Below are 10,636 nucleotides of genomic sequence, written 5' to 3' on the forward strand. Positions count from 1 at the left end.
TGCCACAGTGTTTTCATTATTTACTGGCTTTCTTTGCTTTATTTATTATGCATAGTATACATAGCAACGCGTATACGATCTAAAGGCATGTACATTTGACGTATCATACTTCATAAGAAGGGACTATAAAAGAACAATCGAATAATTGTGTGTTGGTCTAATAAATGAGACCTTTAATGGAAAAAAAAAATCTAAGGCTTTCATAATTCCAATTGATAAGAAGAACATAATTCTGATACGAATTGTCACTGGAGATCTCTCCGTCAAAGTTACCTGTACTGAGCAACGTTACGTTAACTGTGAAGATTCAATGCTCCTAAATATAGCTCTATTTAGCTTCATTTAGTTCAATTATTAAGGCAGTACGCCGTTCATTCGCCGGCATTTTGTAACACATACGCACATCTGGTATTGTTGATTCCTATACGATATGATTCTTTTAACTCATGCTTCTTTTGGATTAAACATCATCGCCCCATATCTCGATGGGTGTAAGTAATGTCGATACAGTTAGACATCATAAGACCTACGACGGTTTCTAATCCCTAACCTAACCTAACCTATCTTCTTTTTTTACCTAGCTACCTCAAGCTAAGTTTGCTTTGGGCCATATACGAAGCAAAACAGACGCGAAAAATGAACGTCAATTTTCCAAGCTTGTTTGGACTAAATGTTGCACAACTTTCCTGATACGACAAACACGAACTACTAGAGAAGTGAGATAGTCCTACCATTGATGGCCACGCCTTATGCAAGCTAACCGCTGGCTTTTAGGCCGCTCGTGAGGTGATTTTGTATGCCTTTTTTTTTTGCTCAGTATTCCAAGTTTGTCTATTATATACTAGGTGAAAAAAATACAGACAGACACGCTAATAGATAGTATAATTAGTGTATTATATATATATATATATGTAGTGTAGTATAAGAAATTTCAATTTCGTAGAGATTATTGACGTTTATATCCATCAATATTGTTGGATTTAGCTTTATCTAAATATTGACTAAGTACGCTACCGTGCCTGCGTACTTGATAGCTAGTAATCTTTGCTTGTCCGGATTACGACAAACGACGCAAGCCACTACCGAGCTAAAAATGTATCATACCGTCAATAACAGTCCTTGTTTCGTTTTTTCTAAAGTGAGCTGGCAATTCGTCATATTCCGCTAACCTAACTGTGTCTAAGATGAGTGCGACATGGTAACACTCCAGTCTCCTGAACGTCTGCTCTTTTGAATTGGTAAGCTAGGCATATCGAACTGGGCTATCAGCATATTTGTCCTGCCATCGCTTTTTTTTTTATTGAGTCTAACCTGTCCTTTGGGGCTATGTCGCGGTATATTTCAATGAAATTGTGATTGCATTAGACGGCATAAAAAGGAAAGCTAATCATGGCTACACGGCCTAGTTTGCCTCTATTTCTAAATCCACGGTTTTGCAATTATCTAACACTGTAACTTTGTTATTGTCACTCCATGAAATGCTTGTATTACCTGGCTTACCTAGTACGGTATAACGTTAAGCTCTAAAATTTGGCAGAAATTTACTGTTTTTGGATACACTTTGGAAATCTGTACGTTAAAAAAGCTTTTACTTCGTGAAAACCTCCAGACACTTTATTACATCTATAGCCCCACGGACGTCGCACCATTCCTGAATCACTTACCTACATTGCCAGCACAGATTACTGGTTGTACACAGCGGTATAGCGACGAGCGAGTGTTCCATTGAGCCAACTTCAGAAGCGAAAACCTATGTTATGCTTCCCAAAACTGCTATGCCCCTCGATTGCGTTTCGCAAGCCGAGAACGGAGAACCGACCTATTGGGGTCGCTAAGTATAGGTCTATGCCTATCAACGAGAACCCTAAAAGGGCAGACCAGTAAATGCGAGACGCTTTCAATGAACGAAACTCTCGGCCTTAACGAGACCTCTTCAACATATGAGCTAACAGCGTCGACCCATGTTTGGACAACGTTCAACTATAGCCAAGTCATGGACAAATCCTGGCAACGTGTTCTTCGGCCAGATTGACAGCTTATCATTCGATTTACAATCCACAACTTCGGCACGGTAAGATTCCCGTGCTTGGAGTTCTGTAACGAGATTTGTTGGGAGTATGGGGAACAGACTGACCGCACGCGTCTTACTGATGACGCTCTCCGTCGTATCTTAGCACAGATTTCATTTAAACAATAAACGCCAGTAAAATCCGAGGATTGCAATCTACGTTGAGCAGAAGTTATTGATTGACGAGCGAGTGTCTGCCCGTTCGTGCTCCTTCTGGAATTTAGTTAACAGCAATATACTGCTCCGATTGTTCCAGCGCAAATTACAACGGGGATGCAACAGTGGTCAGGCTCACTCACAAAATCATTCTCGTCATGGAAAGCTGGCTGGTCCTCTGACAGAACGAAATTATAAAATTTTTTTTACTACTAGTTCTAAAGTGGGCTGTGCAGTTGTCCTTTATCTACAAAGAAACACAGTTTACCCTGACCTTTGACGATCCATTCGTTTAGATCGGTGTTAATTTTGACAAGGTTGCTTTCGCGTCTGCTATAGCAAAATACCGAGTCAATATATAAGAAAGTTATCACGACGCCATAGCTGGACGGCGGACCATTCAAACAGATGGCGTCTAGACAGCCGCCTTCCTAATCCACTGCGAAATCGGCTCTGTGGTGGGAGGCTATTGGATCTACCTCAATTTTTTTTGGCCTCGTCAACCCAATGATCGGGCAGGCCGATCGCTCCGATGGTGTTCGGTTTCAGAATAAGCAGGTTGGATAGCTGTCCTATGGGAGGCCTTCCTGCACTTTTTCATTCAACAGAGCGAAACCGTCCTTTAGTAACAATAGGGCTCTTGGAGGACGTGCATTTTTCCCTTCTTCTAGTGAATTAGCGATTAGTGTGTCTCACTCGGGTTCAGCTTCAGCACCAGGCAGAAGGAAAAGAACTGTAATAATACGTCCCCTTCGTTCTGTTGAATAGAGAAGTGTGAATCAGGTTCATGTCAAGATTATAGCACATTGACGTGTACCTTGCCGCCGTCTCGAAACGTATTTTGCCAGCCAATCGGTAGTTCAGGACAAACGTTTCGCAAGGTAAAACGCTAATTTCTGTGTAAACACAGAAAAATAAGAACAATTATTTACAGTTCTGTTAATAGCATCGATCTGAAGTTTGAGATGTTAACTTTGACAACACCTAAAACTAGCAATGTCTAAGCGTGTACGTAACATAGCAGACCGTATCACATATATCTTTTTCTTTCTTTTAAGTTCACATTCGCATCTCATAGTCGGAAGCTTTCCGTACATTTCCCGAATCCTAGCTGGCCGTTGCGCATGCCACATCCTCACTCGTCACCTATATGAAGTTATCTGCAAGTTACTAAATGCCTATCATTCGCATGACTGGTGGGAGACATTTCAGCTTATCCTGGTAGTACTTCTGCCTACTACAGACTCTCTATTTCAGACGTATGTATAAGTTTTTTTTTGAAATCCGTAGAGGGCTACAGTTGTAAAGAACAGCTGTTAGAATACAATATACTTTCGAACGAATGAGAACCTTGCATAGCTGAATATCTAGAATAGAGATACAGAAGCCGAAGGCCGAACGTCTCTATTGGCTGCATTCTTTTTTTTCGGGTAATAACCAAGAACATAGCAAACCATGGTCTTGGTTCGCTCAACTTTACGAGATATGGCAGCCATGATATCCCTTGGAGTCACTGCCTCTAGTAGAAAGCATAGCACTAGTGCAATAAGCGCCGAGCTGGAAGACATCCGTGATTGAGACACTCGCTGCCAACTCGGCTCCAGTACCCACTTTGACAAGACTAAACAGCTGTGGAGCGATTAACAGTGAGGTGTGTGGATGTGAATAAGAGGCCCCCGTGGGGTTGGACAGCCTGCATGTTTTACTGGGCCACCTTTTGAAGTGTCGTGATTGACGCTAAGGTAAGCTTATTTACATGAATTAGGCCCTTTTATATACATATCGCTATAACCATAAATGCTTCTCTGTTTGTGTGCGATGTATGCCCATTGCAAAAGCACTAGTGAGATGTTGAAATGCCACTTACATGACGCCTTTTTCTGTACTTCAACTAGAATAACAACAAGTCGACCTACTCGTGAGAGGGTCGACGACACTGATAGTAGGGCTTTGTAATTAATCTCGGCTCACCGAAGTCGGGCCCGGTTTATTTCGAAACTGAATTTTTATTATTCGGATCCATGCTGAACGGAAGTATCAGTAGTATAATAGAGTGCAAAGTCTTTTTTGATCTGTAGCTTTGGTGTAATTGTGGTACATGACTGGACGAGGTCGTTACTTCAGTAAGCAATATTCAACGAGTTGAACGTCTTTGGTAGAAGCGTTTTCCTCGAACTTCTGTAGAAGTTCAGGAAAAATAGTCTAGGTCATCTTCGTCAGCGTTTGCCCGTAACTCGCCGAAACTTGAAAAGTCTTATTTTGCACGATTGCTACAGATGTTAACTGAGGATAGCAGCGAATGAACGACATCCATTCTATCTCTTCGACAAAATCATGGTCGTGTTTGCCTGCCCTGCATCGACACATTGTAAACGGCCGTTGGATTAACCAGTCTAATATCATCTCTGTCGCTATGGTCCTACTATCGAAAACCAGAGTACGGTTTGATAAAATGTTTAAGCGTAATCTCTTTAACTTTCTTTAATTATGATTGCTTGTAGCTATACTAGAGCGTCGACGAAAGCATATCGTACGCGTATTCTATATATAAATAGAAATTCTTCATGGAAGATGAAATTTAATTTAATGATACATAATATTTTACATTTGTTACAGATAGATTCTGACAATTTTATACGCAGTCGTTTGGAGTGCTCGGTCATAGTTTCGGCTACGTGGGCGCCGATGGTGGTCTAGGGTCGAATGTGGCAGTAGGCAGAGACAAGCTTCGTTTTGTGACGAAGTCAGCCATCTGTACGATGGGACGCCTAACGTAAAATTCGAAATATAGCGGCGCCGTAGATGATGTCGCCACGGGCGCGCACTAAAACGCATTTTACGTAAAAGTTCACAAGTACCTACGGATAAGTGCCTCTAGGGTTAAGCGATTTATTGGAAAGGGGCGTGTAAACATGACGCTCACAAATTCGCGCGGAAGATGTCTTCATTGCAGTAATTGGCCACTAACCGATATGGAACGGTCAATAAATACGCTGCCGTGTAGATTATCAAGAGAAAAAAACGTGATATATGTAAGATGCAGGTTAAACACTTTTCCCTGCCCAAACTTCAGATACAGTTACATCTACTTACGAGCTTCGTCGAACATAAATAAACTGCCCCTTTTATCTACCCAAAATAACACTGACATGCGCCGCTGTTATAATTCTATGTGGTTGTTGTACAGAATATGTGCTGCTACCCACAAAGAATCAACGTGCAACAGCTAACATGTATTGAACATTTTATTATTATTATATATAGTATCGGATATATCGGTGTAATAATATCGGATAAATAAAGTAATCAAATCGGATGAATTTCTGGTCGTGGAAAGTGTTTCTAAATCTTACAAACGTTTGAAAGGGTCCTGTTAAAGTCGATCAATTTTCAAGCGCAACCTATTTAACACAAGCGGTGACAGGGTAAGTAGGCATCGAGCTCACGGTCGCAGGGTTTCGGGTTTGATCTCCAAATCATTACTTTTGCCCACTGTGTAATTATAATTGACGACCGCAATTGTTATTATTGAATATTGTTATTCACAGTACAGAATTTTACGTGTCATGTAACGACACGATCATCGTCACGTCAGTAGATTTCAGCTGCGTGTCTAGGTTCGGAGCTGTTGTACTTTTCAACTTATTTCGTAACTAACTAACTAACTTGTTATAATGGCAATATACACAAGCGTAGCTTTCCTTCTGTCACCAAAGCCTGGAACTTTAACTACCGTAACTACTACGTCATATGTTTACCACTAATGTTATTAGGATTCTGCCTTGGATATCTTCAGCGATAATTAAGACCACCTTGCTGCATTACAGCCTCTTAGGGAGATCTGTTAAATAAATAAATAAATTATTCTTTTATCGAATGCGAGTATATATGGTCTCCCGGGTTCATGAAACATTTTTCAGAATTGGTCATAGGTGGTCCGCTAATAAGCCTGATTATACATGTGTATTTGCTGTATCCGGGGCATCCTCAGATGTTCATGTGGAGAAAGTTGCGGCCGCAAGATTTAGTTGACTTAGACGACTCAATTGAAAAAAAAAACACTTAAAAGTCCTAGTTACCGTTAAAAAATGTTCAATACATGACTTTAACTTAACGTATGCTTGCTAGACCTAGACATATTGAGTTTTTAGAACACAAGGTATGCGAAAGTTCAGCATCTTCTACCAAGACTTTTATACAGTATTTTATACAGTTACTTTCAAAGTGGTGTTTGTTATTTGGAAAATTTTATTAGTCCCACAGGAACACATTTGGTTTGATTCTGGGAGACTATCTTCGTTACTTCTTGAGGCAAAATTGTTCTAGCGAGATCGATATCTATAGGAGCCAAGCCTTAAAAGGACACTATATCCAATTTTTTCTTATGTGATGGTACGCTTGCCTTCTCTAAAAGAGAATCATTAATTTTTTAGACAAAAAAATACTTTGGTGCTTCGCTATCTTATTTCAAAGCATTGTTGTGAACTCTCTACCGGAGTTTTGCTACAAGCATTGTCTACTGCGAGCTACGCTATAACATAGAAAACTAAAAAAGTTAGTAAATTTAATTTAATAAGAAGCTGCTGTGTTGCAACATTGGTGATGATCTGTTTGCCTGATTCCAGCTGTTATCCAAAATTACACGCCAAGACTGAATGGTGAATTCGGTTCTGGAAAGCGTAAATGGACTTAACGGATCAAAATTCACCATTATACTTTATAGCCTTTCAGAAAATATCCGTAAGCTTGGTATTACCAATAGAAGCGCCTATTGGTGCACCTTTAGGCCCTCTATTCGACAGATCACAGCCACAGCATATCGCTGCCTCTACTAGAAAAGGTCGATCGTTGCACTTTGCCTGCCCATCGTTTGTAGCAGACAGGGGCAATATAGCAAATAGTGGAACTGTTGTACTCCTCATTTATTCGGCTCCGTTAGCAACTGATCAATATATACTCCGAAAAAAATAGCCAGCTATGCTAAATATTAATTAAATGACGCCTATTGCTCACTGATCTAACAGCTGACTGTGCTCCATAAAGTTGACTCGATAGAAAGTAGTTACGTCCCATTTAATTTTGTCTTTTTTCTGTGTTTTACACGATTCTGGACGTCAAGAAGCATCGAATTTTTAGCCAAATAAATATTCATTTAGAAGAATTTCCGCCTTCGGCAGCTAGCTGTGCTAGATGATCACTGACATATTATTACAAATAGGCTAAAAGAAAAACTAAAATTATCTAACGGAAACCTGCTTCGCGACCATTTTATTAAGAATACGTCCCACTTTAGCTGGTTTAGCTGATGAATCAAGGAACAGGACAAACATTATTCTATCCTATACGAAGCGATATATATGAAAGACTGCACTTCGTTTCGATAAAGAACTGTAACAGGCCTTTTGACATTAAAAGGAAACATTTCGATTACAAAAGGAACATGATACTTAGTACGAGTGTAATTCGGCTACTGTAACGCAATTATAAGCTTTGAGAGAGATAGGTGGCCTGCTTATTCAGGTCATCTGGTGATTTAACACAGTTATGCAAAGTAATTGCAGTCCTACTAAATCTTTGACGGCTTTTACTCTGAGATACCGATGAATGCCATGCGCTTCCCTCTTGGATCAGCAGATCGGGTCCGTTAATTTTTACAGGACGCGTGATCACTCTTGCACGAGCTTCATTAGTAACAGGTTGCAAGAAACAGTTCTCGTCTGGTGATGAGGTGCTTAGCGCTAGTTTTAAATCTGTATCATAATCCCCTTCGCGTAGTGAGAAGATACATTTGTCGGTCGGCCTAGTTTTGTACAACCGTGTCACACTTTGCTGTCATGCTTATTATATTTTCCATTCGTTGCAGTCGGTATCACACGGAGCAGGCAGCAGAACTGCCACTACATGCGTACACGCATCCGCGACGGCTACCCACGATCAAATCTGCACGGTCACGTACCGTAGAGCTCAACCATCATCTTCACTCTTGCTGGTGTATTTTATAACAGCAGCGTCTTTCACTCGGCGTCCCTTTAGACTACCCCATGCTTGGTATAGTCCTCGTCAAAGACAGCGCGGAAGGTAGGCTTTGGAGCTTCGTGCCTGTGTTACTTCCGCCACAAGATGGAAAAGGAGATCCTTTGTCGCAACAGACATCTGATTATTGCGTAAGCTTGTTAAGCTGGCCAAATCGCGTCTGAGACTTTGGTGAAACGAAAGAGGTTACCACTCGAAAAGTCTTCTGAGAAGAAGCTGTGTGTTCCTGTTGCAATCCGTTGAAGATACAATCGAGTATAGCATTCGTTTCATTGCATAAATGCCATACGCCATGACGCGCCTTCGTCCCACGCCGTGCGCACGATTCGCCGAGTACACCGGATAGAAAACCAATATACCCAGTGAATCGTCGATATTTATATACACACGGTCCACTGAATGTGAGTGGATTAACGAAGACGAGAAAAACGGTGATTTGCTGATACACTTACGACAAAACGATGTCCGGCAGCTCTCTGCAACAGCGTAAAGTGTTCAATATAGAAGGGATCTTCCTGCAGCCGTAATTTGTTTGTTTACTGTTTCCCTCAACTGCTCTACGCAAACTCTTGAATACGTTTACGTGACAGTTCCTTCATATTGAGTTTGAATAGAGAACAGTCTCGCTTGTAGTTTCATTGCTGGCTGATAACCCAGCGAAGTACATATTCTTCAAGCGCGCCATATTCGAGAAAATATGAAAACGCAAAACTTCCTGTGCTTGGTTCGGTCCCTTGGACCAATCGAAGTACATTAATGGTAATTATTATCATACGTGTACCACTATTCCCTCCGTACGAACTATCATGTATTGTGTGTCAGTGTGATCAGCTGCCCGAAAAACAATTGGAAAGCAGGTTGTTTCTCCTTTTCTTAGTCTCTATCGTGTCCTTTATTCTACTGTATTGTATTGAACTTTAGCCTGTAGTAAATATTGCTTAAGAAGATTTGCCCAGTGGCGAAACAGTAAATGGTGGCCTTAAATATTGGGGCATCGCTGCAAACGGTAGGATCGCCTCCGCCTACTCAGCGCCGTTCTATTCAATCCACATGCGAGTCTACGCTACGAACCCATGTCAATAGCAACCGATTAAGGGTAGCTAAACTAATAATTGAATTTATGTAGAGACGGGCAGCTATATGAGTAACCGATATTCGGCGGTGTAAAAACAGCGACTGTTCTGAAAGCAAAGAAAATCGTTCAGGAGTATGCATACTATGAAAATATTGCGAAATCAATAAACAGAGCACACATCCGAGATCGTTGTTGGGCTACTGTTTGACCATAACTAGCAGCGATATACATAGTTGATTTGTGCTTCCTCGAACCTGCTACGACAGCAGAGACTTGTCTGATAAGCCAACGTTATTCTCCATAAGAAAATTCTGAACAAAAACGCTTTCTTGCGAGTTGCAATGCGATAGCTAGCGTTCTTGTTCACCCATCGAAGGCCTTACCTGCTTTGAAAGGCTGCACTGGTTTCTTGCATGTTAGTCGACTGATACAGAAAGTTAGAATAGATTCTGCTGTGAATTTAGGCCGCTCTGCTTAGGGAAGGCTTTTCACAGAGTATGTAATAGAGACTGGAATCAATACACACTGAATACCTTACCAATTGTAACTGATTATATCAGGAAGGTGCTATTATTAGATACCCATTTGCATGAGCAGTCATTGCTTTTATGGTAAATTGAGGGCTAAATAGTTTTTATATAGTTTGCTAATCGTACAGTGGTTTATTCAGAATCGCGTACGAGCATACTCTGTGATACTTGAACGTCACTCGACCATGCTAATAGTGATAGCTCTGTTTGTTGCTAAAAGCTTCCTAGTCGTTCTCCTACTCTCAGGAGATTGTGTACTCAAAAAAAAGACATCGTCACCAAAGGGGCCAACTTCGTAAAAGTTGTTATATCAGTTAGGGGCAATATGGCTCTCGCTGTGTCCATTCGTATAGCCAACTATCCGTCTCGCGTAAGGCTACTTCAGGAGTAGAAGTCCGGAGACGCTCAGGAAGTAGAAGTTAGCGTTTGTATATTTTGAGGGCATGAATGAACGAGGGTATGAATTCATGACGATTAAAAACGCTTGGCTCAGAATCCTCGGTATCAGTTGGCATGCTATGCCAGCGGTCTCTACGAAGGACCACTTTTCGAGCTGTTATTGCGGCAAGTTTCGAATTCTTGTTTTCACTCAAAAGAGCTCCTGAGAAAAATAAAGCTCATAGAAGCAAAGGAAAAAGACTAATGTTGCGGCATGAGCGCTTCTGGCACATAAGAAGGCCTGATTTTTAAACAGAACGGGTTTTGTTTCTAAATTAGCATGCGTTTAGCGTGGCACTGACTTTTGTGTCGTTCGAAAAAGTATATAAAAACACA

The 10,636-nt window shown here is 41.0% G+C and overlaps 1 protein-coding gene across 21 annotated transcripts in view; it reads left to right on the forward strand.

The window, feature by feature from the left end:
* LOC111255007 (prolactin-releasing peptide receptor-like) overlaps window positions 1–10,636 on the forward strand; it is a 57,751-nt gene that overhangs the window by 5,153 nt on the left and 41,962 nt on the right. For 3 of the 21 annotated variants that reach the window (XR_015317731.1, XR_015317724.1, XR_015317725.1), the window contains exons 2-3: window positions 582–786; window positions 1,140–1,238. The exons of 15 other annotated variants lie outside the window; for them this stretch is intronic. The gene's annotated coding sequence lies outside the window, so the exon portion shown is untranslated. Of the gene's footprint in view, window positions 1–581; window positions 787–1,139; window positions 1,239–8,087; window positions 9,017–10,636 lie in introns of all 21 variants that reach the window. 3 more of the 21 variants (XR_015317727.1, XR_015317729.1, XR_015317726.1) reach the window with 2 other exon arrangements.

Source organism: Varroa destructor, unplaced genomic scaffold, assembly GCF_002443255.2.
Source record: "Varroa destructor unplaced genomic scaffold, Vdes_3.0 BEIS01000007.1, whole genome shotgun sequence".
Classification (NCBI taxonomy): domain Eukaryota; kingdom Metazoa; phylum Arthropoda; class Arachnida; order Mesostigmata; family Varroidae; genus Varroa; species Varroa destructor.